The sequence below is a fragment of the Balaenoptera borealis genome (genome assembly GCF_965194805.1).
Source record: "Balaenoptera borealis genome assembly, chromosome: 8".
In the NCBI taxonomy this organism is placed as follows: Eukaryota; Metazoa; Chordata; class Mammalia; order Artiodactyla; family Balaenopteridae; genus Balaenoptera; species Balaenoptera borealis.
This window is the reverse complement of record NC_138865.1, coordinates 30,802,969-30,815,143: the sequence shown is the minus strand read 5'-3', so window position 1 is coordinate 30,815,143 and position 12,175 is coordinate 30,802,969. Positions and strand designations below refer to the sequence as shown.

Here is a 12,175-nt window from a genome sequence, read left to right as displayed (position 1 = left end):
TGAAAGGGAGGTGCCTTTTACCCTTTGATAGCAGCAACTTCTCCAGGTTCTGGTTTCCCTGTTAGGTAAAATGAGGTCAATAAACCCTGCCTCACAGTGTCATCATGAAGATCAGCATCTAACAGAGGCATTCTCCAAGGTGGGTAACACCCATTTTGCAGGTTATATTACATATTATAATTTTATGTTAGGGAAGTAAGAACATCTCAGTTGGGTTTTGAACTGGGAACTATAGAAAAAAAGAATGCGGAAATCTTCTTACCTGGTTTGATTATTGCAAAATATCAACTTTACATTCCTACTAGCCAAAAAGATTTCTTAAGGACTGAGAAACTTTGATCTCGGGTGAGTGAGGGCTGTGGAAGTAGGAACCTGGGCTCAGACAGGGTGGTTGTTATTTCTGCCAGGGCCTGGAAAGCCACGTATCTGGCTGGGACCCTCAGTAGGTCTGGGCCACAGAAAGCTCCAGAGTGGTTTCTACTGAAGCTGTATAGGCTCCAGAACCCAGGGTGGCCCAGCTGGAGAGGCCAAGAAGTTCCAGGATGCAGGTGTGGGCCTGAGGGAGGGGGAGGCAGGGTACTGTGATCCCTTCCCAGGGCCACCTGAGCCTCTTCCAGATACTTCTGCAGAGAGCAGCCTGTGTGCCCTCCCCAGGTAGCAGTTCTGTTCCTCCACCTTGGCATCTCTGGGACATCCCTTTAGCCAGAGCCTTAATTTACTCCATTGCAGCAGCCTTCTTATGGGTCTTGCTGCTCTGCCCTCGTTTCCAGTCTTTCCTTCTCTCTCTCTCTTTTTTATTCAGTTGGCCCTACCACGTGGCTTACAGGATCTTAGTTCCCCAACCAGGGATCCAACCCGTGCCCCCTACAGTGGAAGCTCAGAGTCTTTTTTTTTTTTTTTTAATATTTATTTATTTATTTTGCTGCATCGGGTCTTAGTTGCGGCACATGGGATCTTTGTTGTGGCACGTGGGATCTTTCGTTGCAGTGCACGGGCTCTCTAGTTGTGGCGCATGGGCTCTAGAGCGTGCATGGGCTTAGTTGCCCCAGCATGTGGGATCTTAGTTCCTCGACCAGGTAGCCAACCCATGCCCCCTGCATTGGAAGGCGGATTCTTAACCATTGGACCACCAGGAAAGTCTCCAAGTCCTTCCTTCTCATAGCAGCCTAAAACACAGTTTGACTTGCCACTCTTCCATTCACAGTTCTCAAGTGACTTCTCACTGTTTTTGCCCTTCTGACTTCCAAGAGTTGGTCTAAGCCTGTCTCCAGCTCCTTTCTCTATGTTCTGATTAAGGCAACTTACTCATCATCTTTTTCATACTTCTGAATCTTTGCCCAAGCGGATCTTTCTCTCCCTGAAATGCTTCAGCCGTTTTCTTAGAGGATAACTACTCATCCTTCAGGAGTTGATCAGTAGTTACTTCTGAACCCCTTGGCTCCAACTGAGTTGGTCATTCTCTCCTTTGTCATTCATTATTTGGTGTGTTTTATTTGATGGTCTGAATTTGTCTCTAACTCCCCAGGGTGAGTGTTCTTGAGTGCAAGCACTGGGTCTCATTTAGCTCTCTGTCCCCTCCACAGGGCCTGGCAGGCTAGGCACTAATTGCATGTTGACTGACCAGCTACTCTTCTGGGTCTGGAATGAGGCTTCAAGGACCAAGGAACTGTGGAGGTGAGTGGAGGAAGAGCCAGGCCTGCTCAGGAGAGTATCCCTCAAAGGAGAGAGGGGTGTACTTTTCAGCACTCACTGCGTTTCTGTTAAGTAGACAAGAAGGGACAATCCACAGCCCTTACCAGCAGGAAACTCCTCCCTAGTTGGGGGTGTGAGACTTTTTTTATAGTATATTGAAATATAAGCGATTTTGTTAATCAAGTGGAGGTTGATGTAGGTGGGGGTACCAAACTCAGGGGCATAAATGTACAGCAAATTGAATGCAGCTGGCTGATAGACAAATCAATAGACAAATAAACCACTTTTATTTGATTTCAACTTTGGTGTAACAACATAGTTATATAAGCATGTTTGATATTAGAACTTAAATAAAATTCAAAAAATTAAAAGTAGAAAATAAAAAATATTTTAATCATTAAATTATTAAATTTTTCTTTTCTGTTCATTCCTCCTTTGGAACCTGACATCTTTTCTTTTGTCCCAAGAGGTAAGTGTCAGATCTTCTGCCTCTTGCAGAATATAGGACAGACTATATAGCCTTGACTATCAACTAGGAGCTATATTTAGTTTTAGTCTTTCCTGATGGAAAACAACTGTTCACATGAAGTTTCCTCCAAACATGGAGGGAATCTTTGCTTGATGGTTTTTATTTTTAGAATAACTGTGAATTGATATATTTGAGAATTGTGGAATGCCAATCTTACCATATTTATTTTTCAGTATCATACAGCACTGTTCTGTTTGTTGCTTTTTATTCATTTTTTTTATTGCTAATAATATTAATTAGAAAAATGATGTTAATCTCTAGTCAATTTTGAAGTAAGGGAACTTTTATTGGATTTCAGTCTTTATCTCTACAATTTGGGGGATGTACTCTAGATAGAACATTCAATTCTGGAAATTGATTTCTCTGTAGATAAGTGGACAAGAGAATGTCTTGCCAAATGTGATTCTCAAAGACATTGTGTCACTAGAAATAAATGAGTTGACTCATAGATTGGTGTAACTATTTGTGGAAGCCCTTGGAGGGCAGTTCTCACAGTTGGAATGGGTAGGATGCCAACCCTAAACCCTAGTCTTTGTTCTCATCTTTAAGCTGGGGTAGGATAAGCTGGGGTAGGAATTTCCCTTTGAGTAACATAAGCAATATATTTCTTTCAGCAGTTCAAAAAATCTCTTGTGCAGCTTATCACCTAACCCCCACATACATACATGTGTTACCATATTGTGTGTACCTCCAGGTTCCTCAAGCAGATTCTTCAGCTGTCTGCAAGCCAAGTCACGAATGGGTTTTCGGTTCATTACTATTTTATAGTTTTTGGTGCTAAACTCTTTTTGGCATACAGTCATTCTTTGGGATGGTATCCTTGACCCATGTTCATAAAAAAAACACTGGGTTTATGTTTCTGGAACTGGGACAACTGCAACAGCATTCCAGGAGCATCGTCACATGCACGTGTCATTTCTAATGTTGTACCTGTCATGAGTACTAGGCCCCAAAACTCTCCAGGCCCATAGGAACTCTTACGGACACAGTAAATGAACATGGTTAACCGGTCATATGTTTTTAATATGTACTCTATAATTCTAATTTAAAACACTGCAAGTTACTTCTTTAAAATGCTTCATGACCTTTTAAATTCTGCCATCTCTTTAACACACTATGTGTTAGATTTTTGGTTAAAAGGAAAATTGCAAATATTTGCTTTTGTTTAAGGTACAAATATTTTTTTTTTGTTTGTGTACAGTAGATTGTTTTGCTGTTAATTGCTATCTGAAAGGTTTTGGTGCCATGGTGTTTTTTCACTTGATACATCCTTGTATTTCAGAGGCTTGTATTTCTCATACTTTACTCATGTGCACACTTTAGCCTTGTTGACAGTCTGCCCTTTTTTTGGTCAAATCACTTGGTGTTATTTCTTCTGAATATTGGTCATGGTTCCTACTTATGGTTTGATGTATAATGGCCTTAAATATGTAGAAATAGACTTCACTTCCACAAAGAAATGTTACCCCCCTTTTTCTTAAACCACATTATCTTCTTAGTCTAGCTTTTATTTTCACACTGTTTAGGTTGAGATATGGGTACAAGAAATTTCCCTTTCTGATTATTTCAACTAAAAGAAAATCAACAACATAAGAATGATGATGTGAGGCAGCTGATACTCAGCCTCTTAGTCCAAGAGATAAAAGGGATGGTGAAGGCCGTGGTGGAGCTGAAAGCTCATTCTTTTTTTTTTTTTTTTTTTTCGGCTGTGCCATGCGGCTTGCAGGATCCTAGCTCCCCGACCAGGGATAGAACCCAGGCCCTCAGCAGTGAAAGCGCAGAGTCCTAACCACTGGACCACCAGGGAATTCCCTGAAAGCTCATTCTTGTCTGAAGAGTACTGTTCTGTGTGGCCCCAGATAAATTTTTCCAGGTGAGAATTTGATTTCAGTATAGTTAGATCTTCTTCTTTTACCTAATTAGTATGTGAAATCTCTTGATTTTTAAGTATTGGCAGCTAGTTCACATAGGCCAATCCTATGCAGGCCAGACAAGGTAAACTGGATGCCCATTCTGCCTGCAGGCTGTGAGTATGCTACTTCTGGTAGAAGGAACAGGGTTTCAGTGGGTACAGGAAAACCCATATCCAACATAAGCACTGGATCCTTCACAGTGTGTTAGAAGGTCACTGGTGCCTAGTACAGAGCCTGACACATAGGTGCTCAGTGAGTGTACAGGCTTTGAATGGAGAGAAACTCTTTGTGTTGTACTTATTGGGACCATGGGCTGTGAGCTACTTATTTCCCACCCAGCCTCATTTTTCTCCTCTGTGAGATATGACTGGAGTCCTCTGATGCTGTATCAACTCTGGTGACTGTAAATTTTGAAAGCCTTTGTCCATGAGGCCTCCCTAATCCTCTCCAGATGTTCACTCTCCTTGTGTTTTACTCCCATGGCACCATAGGCTGCCCCTTCTGAAACCTAGCAATTCTCTCCAGAATTTTAGTTTTACTTGTCCTCCTAACCACCAGCTGCGAGTACTCATAGGGCAAGGACCATGTCTCACTCACTTTGGGGTCCACAGACTAGGTGGGGATTCAGTATTCTCCATAGTGTGGATGAGCTAATGTTTTATCTTCAACAACCTTATAAGCGAGTTGCTGTCATAGAATTGACAGTAGTTATTGATACATACAAGTTAAGGATGCAGACTCTTGGAAAATGGTGGATTAATGACTTCTGAAAATTTTCTCCTCCGTAAAAGCAATGAGAAAACTGGCATAAATTGTCAAAATCAACTTTTACAGAACTCTGGAAATTAACCAGAGACTTACAGTAGTCTGGGAAATGTTTATTCAAGAAAAAAATGGCTTATTCTCAGTAAGAGCAGCAAGTGTTCACTTGCCCTGTTCCCATAACAACCTTCCAGCTTTGTGTTAGCCTTGAATACCAACAGTTCACAATCACAGTGAAAGCAGGAGCCGCAGTCACTGGAAGGGTAAGAATGGAATGAGAGATTCTTCAAAGCCTTATTCCCAGAGAATTGTCATTGTTCGACCTGTCTGGTGTTTCCTGGAAGAGCTCACGTGTAAGCTGTCTTTATTTTACCTTGCTTGGTGTTCATCCAATGTGAAAAACCTTTACCTTGGGGCATTTGTCAAAACAACTAAAGAGAATTGATTAACTTTTTAATTAGTCTTTAATCAGAGTTGATGAATGATAGTTAAGGAAACAATAGGCTAACCAAAGAGTTTAAAAGGAAAAGCTGGGAATGTGATGTCCTTAGGGGTTTTGGAAAGCTCCAACACATTCCTAGGAATCTAGAAGGCCAAGTGCTTGTGCAGGGCTGTGTGCTAACTCAGGGCAGATATAAAAGCGCTCTAAACTTTTACCTCTGGTTAACCTTGAGGTTCTGTGGAAGCAGGAAGTGAAGACTAAGGCAGAGAAGTCAACTGCCTGGCTGAGTGTTGCACACATGCCCCAACCTGCACATAGAGCCTTTGGCAATGACTAGGAAACTTAGTGGTTCCAGAAATTTAGGAAATCTCTGTCCTCTCATTACTGCACATTAATTTAACTGAGCAGAGACATAAGTGGCCCTACATAACAAAGAATACAGACTTTCAGAGTTACTTCAGAAACTTTTCAGAGTTACTTCACTAAACAAACCAAAAATAATAACGGCAATAATAACAAACCGGGGGTGGGGTGGAATCAGATTTCCAGAGTTCTACATTATGTTATTTAAAATGTTCAGTTTTCAACAGAAGTTATAAGTCATGCAAAGAAATAAAGTGTCGCTAATATGCAGGAAACAAAGCAAACAATAAAGACTGTCCCCAAGGAAGCCCAGGCATCAGACCTACTAGACAAAGACTTTAAATCAACTATTTTAGTATGTGCAAAGAACTAGAGGAAACCACGTGAAAAGAACTGAAGGGAAGTATGAGAACAGTGTCTCATTTAATAGAGAATATTAATAAAGAAAAATTATAAAAAAAATAACTAAACAGAAATTATGGAGTAGGAAAGTACAATATCAAATTAAAAATTCAAGAGCAGATTTGAGCAGGCAGAAGAAAGAATCAGTAAACTGGAATATAGGTCAGTTGAGATTATCCAGTCTGAGGAATGCAATGAAGCTGAAGATGAAGAAAAATGAATAGTGCCTAAGAGACCTGTGGGACACCATCAAGCATGCAAGCAACAGATAATAGGGAGTTCCAGATGAGAGGAGAAAGAAAGTAGAAAGTATTTAAAGATATGACTGAAAACTTCCCAAATTTGATGAAAAATGTTAATTTACACATCCAGAAGCTCAGTGAGCTGCAAGTAGGATAAAGTCAAAAGAGTTCCATGTCGAGACACATTATAATCCAACTTGAAAGCCAAAGACAGAATCTTGAAAGCATCAAGAGAGAAGCAACTCATCATGTATGGGACAACCCCAATGAGAGTAATGGTTGATTTCTCATAAAAAACCATGGAGCCCAAAAAGGAGTGTGCTGATATGTTGAAGGTGTGGGAAGAAAAAGATTGTCATCAAGAATTCTATATCCTTTGCTGTGCAAAAGCTTTGAAGTTTCATTAGGTCCCATTTGTTTATTTTTGTTTTTATTTCCATTACTCTAGGAGGTGGATCAAAAAAGATCTTGCTGTGATTTATGTCAAAGAGTGTTCTTCCTATGTTTTCCTCTAAGAGTTTTATAGTGTCCAGTCTTACATTTAGGTCTCGAATCCATTTTGAGTTTATTTTTGTGTATGGTGTTAGGGAGTATTCTAATTTCCTTCTTTTACATGTAGCTGTCCAGTTTTCCTGGCAACACTTATTGAAGAGACTGTCTTTTCTCCATTGTATATCTTTGCCTCCTTTGTCATAGATTAGTTGACCATAGGTGCCTGGGTTTATCTTTGGGCTTTCTTGTTCCATTGATCTATGTTTCTGTTTTTGTGCCAGTACCATATTGTCTTGATTACTGTAGCTTTGTAGTATAGTCTGAAGTCAGGGAGTCTGATTCCTCCAGCTCCGTTTTTTTTTTTTTTTTTTTTTTGCACAACAAAGGAAACCATAAACAAGACAAAAAGACAACCTTCAGAATGGGAGAAAACATTTGCAAACGAATCAACGGACAAAGGATTAATCTCCAAAATATATAAACAGCTCATTCAGCTCAATATTAAAGAAACAAACAACCCAATCGAAAAATGGGCAGAAGACCTAAATAGACATTTCTCCAAAGAAGACATACAGATGGCCAAGAAGCACATGAAAAGCTGCTCAACATCACTAATTATTAGAGAAATGCAAATCAAAACGACAATGAGGTATCACCTCACACCAGTCAGAATGGGCATCATCAGAAAATCTACAAACAACAAATGCTGGAGAGGGTGTGGAGAAAAGGGAACCCTCTTGCACTGTTGGTGGGAATGTAAATTGATGCAGCCACTATGGAGAACAATATGGAGGTTCCTTAAAAAACTAAAAATAGAATTACCATATGATCCAGCAATCCCACTACTGGGCATATACCCAGAGAAAACCGTAATTCAAAAAGACACATGCACCCCAATGTTCATTGCAGCACTATTTACAATAGCCAGGTCATGGAACCAACCTAAATGCCCATCAACAGACAAATGGATAAAGAAGATGTGGTACATACATACAATGGAATATTACTCAGCCATAAAAAGGAACGAAATTGAGTCATTTGTTGAGACGTGGATGGATCTAGAGACTGTCATATAGAGTGAAGTAAGTCAGAAAGAGAAAAACAAATATCGTATATTAACGCATGTATGTGGAACCTAGAAAAATGGTACAGATGAACTGGTTTGCAGGGCAGAAGTTGAGACACAGATGTAGAGAACAAACGTGTGGACACCAAGGGGGGAAAACCGCGGTGGGGTGGGGATGGTGGTGTGCTGAATTGGGCGATTGGGATTGACATGTATACACTGATGTGTATAAAATTGATGACTGATTATAAATAGATAAACAAATAAATAAATAAATAATTCTATATCTAGCAAAATGAAGGAGAAAATTAAGACATTCCCAGATTAACAAAAGCTCTGAGAATTTGTTGCTAGTAGACTTGCCCTACAAAAAATACTAAAGAGAGTCTTTCAGATTGATATGAAAGGACATTAGACAGGAACTTGAATCCACGTGAAGAAGTAGCACCAGTAAAGTAACCATATGGGTGTATATAAAAGGCAACATAAATGAATTCTTTTGTTTGTAACTCCTTTTTTCCTATGTGATTTAAAGGACAACTGCATAAAACAATAATTGTGACTCTCCATTGGGTACATAATGTATGAAGATGTAATCTGTATGACAATAACGGCATGAATGAGAGGGGCATAAAATGGAGCTACACAGGAGCTAAGTTTTTTGATACTATTAAGTTGCTATTAATCAAAACTAGATTGTCATAAATTGAGATTTTTATCCAGTAATCCCCAAGGCAACCACTAAGAACTAAAAGAATATACAGTTGAAGAAATGACAAGGCAATAGGACACAAGAAAATACTTAATACAAAAGAAGGCAGTAATAGAGGAATAGAAGGAAAAATGCATAGAAATAAGCAAAATGACATGTAAATCCTATCTTATCAGTAGTTGTATTAAATATATATGGATTAAACACTCCAATGAAAAGGCAGAGATTGGCAGAAGGGATTAAAAATATCCAAGTATATGCTGTCTACAATAGACACACTTTAGATTCAAAGATACAGGTTGACAATAATAGAATGGAAACATATACCATGCAAACAGCAACCAAGAGAGAGCTAGAATGACTATGCTAATATCAGACAAAACAGACTTTAAGACAAAAAGTGTTACTAGGGACAAAGAAGGATATTTTATAATAATAAACAGATCAATCCATCAAGAAGATCTAAAAATTATAAATGTAAATGGACCTAATAACAAAGCAACAAAATGCATGAAGGGCTGACAAAATTGAAGGGAGAAATAGTTCAACAATAGTTGGCGGCTTCAAAAAAATGCAGACTCTTGAGTTCCAGTTGCATGACCAAGGCTGCATGACCCTGGGTTAGTTGTTTAACCTCTCTCTCATGTCTAAAATGGAGATGAGGACCTACCTTATGGGGTTGTTATATAGATTGACTGGAAACACGAAAAGCACCTATTCCCGACATGTGGTGAGCACTCGTTCAGTGTCATATCATTATCCCCATTTAACAGTGGAGGAAACTGAGGCCTACATAGGCAAAGTGAGTTGTCCAAGCTAGTAGATGGTGAAGCTGGGAATCAAAGCTAGGCCTATTGATGCCAAAACACCTTCTAATGACTCCTTTTCTGCCTGGGACTGTGGGTCTTTGTTTCAAGCAGCTGTGTCTGAGACGCTGGTCCTCCTGTAAAGCCTCCCAGACGACCCTGGGCACACAGACATGGAAACAGTACTATCTCTGCTGATCCGAGCTGGAGTTCCGAATGGAATCTGGGTGGCCAGAGAAGGACTTTATCTGCAAAGCCATTGCTGGGCACAAAGGTACGGGGTGGGGAAGGTGGTAACTCTGTGCATTCCCACTCTTTCCCTGGTCAGATCTCTAGGGATTTGGTTTTTCAGCCAATTAGTTGGAAAATGCCACATAATGAGGACATACCCTGCTATGTTCTATACCTGTGTTATCATTTGATCCTCACAGAGATCATTACATCTATTTCAGAGTAGAAAGAAACAGAAACTAAGAGATAAGGATGTTGTAACTGTTGTTCACAGTAACATGGCTGGTGGGTGGTAGGCAGTCCTGGGCATGATACCCAAACTGTAAGTCTGAAGTCCCAGCTCTTTCTGTCCACCACTGTCCCCAGAATCAGCACCTGTCATGCTCCTGAGAGAGAAGAGGAATGACTTGCCTGCCTCCCCTTCACCAAGTTGAATGTTCACATCCCAGGCGTCCATGTGTGTGCTTAAGGCAAGTCTGTGTTCTCTTTCAGGAGAGATAGATGAGCTGGCCTACATCTCAACCAGAGTACTGGTTTGATGGGCGGGAGGAGTCCGTGGTGTGCACCGTGTCGTCAGATGGCACCGTGTGTGCCTGGGATCTGCAAGAGGTGAGCTGTCCAGGAGGGGGCCAGGAGGAGAAGTGACCAGATGCTGCTATGTCCTCAGTCTTAGCGAGGCCCTTTGCCTTTATTCTCTTTAACCATCACAGCCAACTTGTGAGGTGAGGAGTGCGAGCCCCATTGTACAGATGAGAAATCTGAGCTGCAGGAGGCTCAGTCGCTGTGCCAGGTCACACTTCAGACTTGAGTCTGATTGATCGCAAATGCCCTTGACTCTCTGCTGTCCTGCCTCAGGGAGATGGGCATTTTTGCAGTGCCTGATGGAGGCTGTTTATGCAAGGGGATGACAGCTGCCATGCCCAGTTCTGTGATGTCCACATTGGAGCCAATGCCAGCCTCTGGGTGGTTTTGCCCAGATAATGCAGCTTTTACTCACCCCACTTGCAAACTTAAGTGTTACAACCTCGATAACTTGATTAGTATTTTGGACTTGGTTGGTACTAATTGTTAAAAAGCTTTCCTATCCATTTTCATATTCTCTGATTGCTCTTTTTTGTTGTTTAAAGGATACAGTTATTTGCATCATATGTCTTTCCTCCGTGGTCAGTTTTTCATTTGTTTATCATGTTTTTTTTTTTCTTTTCCACGTGCTTTATTTTCCTCATATACAGTGATGTTTGACATTATAATTTCGAGTGAAGGTCTCTGGTGACTGATGGGTGCAGGTGGCTGGTCTCTGTTTCATTGCAGTTGTGTTGCCCTGAAAGAGACCCACCTTAGGCTGTGGACATGAGACCACACAGGCTTAGATGAGGGGCTCTTGGGCAGGAAGAAGACCTGAAGGCTGGGAGGTTCCATAGTTGCCAAAACAAAAAGGTCTTGACTTGAACATAAAGAGCTTTGGTGCTGGGGTGGCAGACCTTTTCTGTAAAGGGCCAGAGAGCAAATATTTTAGGCTTTGCAGACCACATGGTCCTGTTGCAACTACTTAACTATGTGGCTGAAATGCAGAAGCAGCTGTAGACAAGAAGTAAACAAAAAGGGAGTGGCTGTGTTCCAATAAAACTGTACTTATGGACCCTCACATGTGAGTTTCTTGTTTTTTTCATGTGTCATGAAATATTCTTTGATTTTTTTTTTTAACGAAAATACAAAAATGGTTAGTGGGCTGGGTTTGGCTGTAGGCTGTGGTTTGTTGAACTCTAGTGTGGTCCGTTGGTCACAGTGTGGGACTGTTAGACAGGGCTAGACCCCTCTGCACCCATTCTGCCTGGCTTGCCAACCTGAATCCTCTTTGTGAACACATCTCCAATCTTATTTTATTTTTAGAAAGCTCAATCATTTTGTTGGAGTCATGCAGTATGTAGCCTGTTTCTGCGCTCTGTTCCCCTGGTTGCTACTTTCTATTCTGAAATGGGAAGGGGAGTTTCACTGCTTCTTTGCCCACTTCCATACTACTAGCCACTGGTGAATAATGTGTATTCTCCGAGACCTAGTTGACATGACCCAGTCACCGGTGCCAAGTTCCTACTAGTAATAGTCTTGTTAGCTGTTTAAGCAACAGAAATCAACTGTTGATTTGTTGATGTGAGGGGGAAGAAAGAAAAGAATGGAAGAATACTGGGATATCATGATTGGAAAAAGATCATGCTAACATGATAACACCTGATAGAAAAAGGACCGTAATAACTCCAAATTGGAAAGAAACCCCATGTGGCAACTCTGAGAAACTCAGAAACAGCAATTAGAGGATTGGTTCTCTGACGCCCTATCCTAATGTACCGTGGGCCTGCTGGACCCAGGCTCTTTACCTCGCTGTTGTAGCTTTCAGAATCCTGGGAGAGACCATGTATCTGGGAATCAGCCCATATCGGACCAGTCATTTTCCTCTGTGCTAATGGCCGTGACAGGGCATGGGCCTTCGCCAGGCCTGGCCCGCGGTGGCACTGCTGGGTACACCAC

The 12,175-nt window shown here is 41.0% G+C and overlaps 1 pseudogene across 1 annotated transcript in view; it reads left to right on the top strand.

Annotated features, from left to right (window-relative positions):
- Positions 1 to 12,175, top strand: part of LOC309633819 (cyclin-dependent kinase 20-like) — a 45,243-nt pseudogene that overhangs the window by 11,929 nt on the left and 21,139 nt on the right. Inside the window, exon 9 of the transcript XR_014249578.1 lies at positions 1,584 to 1,674. The product of XR_014249578.1 is annotated as a cyclin-dependent kinase 20-like (transcript). The remainder of the gene's footprint in view (positions 1 to 1,583; positions 1,675 to 12,175) is intronic.